The 688-nt window shown below is 48.8% G+C and overlaps 1 non-coding gene across 1 annotated transcript; it reads left to right on the top strand.

Moving 5' to 3' along the window:
* Positions 1-355: 355 nt before the first annotated feature.
* Positions 356-428, top strand: TRNAW-CCA (transfer RNA tryptophan (anticodon CCA)). Its single transcript has one exon. It is a non-coding gene; the product is annotated as a tRNA-Trp (tRNA).
* The last annotated feature ends 260 nt before the right edge of the window (positions 429-688 follow it).

The following is a 688-nucleotide window of genomic DNA, read 5'->3' as shown; positions in this document are numbered from 1 at the left end:
CCCAGTGCCAGACTAAGACCCAGCTCAGTCACATACGTATTTTAAAAAAAAGAGAGAGAGATTCACTTTAATATTAAAGACACACATGAAAGTAAAGGAATGGAAAAAGATATTCAAGGCAAATTGTAACCACAAGAGAGCGGGGGTGCTATACTTAGATAAAATAATCAAAAATTGTCACAGGGATAAAGAAGTTCATCACTGAGTGATAAAGTGGTCAATTTATCAAAAGAATATAAGATGGTGGCTCAGCTGGTAAAGAATCTGCCTGCAATGCGGGAGACCTGGCTTTGATCCCTGGGTTGGGAAGATCCCCTGGAGAAGGGAAAGGCTCCCCACTCCAGGATTCTGGGCTTCCCTGGTGGCTCAGAGGTTAAAGCGTCTGCCTCCAATGCAGGAGACCTGGGTTCGATCCCTGGGTCAGGAAGATCCCCTAGAGAAGGAAATGGTAACCCACTCCAGTATTCTTGCCTGGAGAATCCTATGCACGGAGAAGCCTGGTAGGCTACAGCCCACGGGGTCGAAAAGAGTCGGACACGACTGAGTGACTTCACAATACACTATGCTGCTGCTGCTGCTGCTAAGTCACTTCAGTCGTGTCCGACTCTGTGCAACCCCATAGACGGCAGCCCACCAGGCTCCCCCGTCCCTGGGATTCTCCAGGCAAGTACACCAGAGTGGGTTGCCA

The sequence above is a fragment of the Bos taurus genome, chromosome 4 (assembly GCF_002263795.3).
Source record: "Bos taurus isolate L1 Dominette 01449 registration number 42190680 breed Hereford chromosome 4, ARS-UCD2.0, whole genome shotgun sequence".
NCBI lineage: Eukaryota > Metazoa > Chordata > Mammalia > Artiodactyla > Bovidae > Bos > Bos taurus.
The sequence above is the reverse complement of the archived record's forward strand: the minus strand, read 5'-3'. Positions and strand labels throughout refer to the sequence as shown.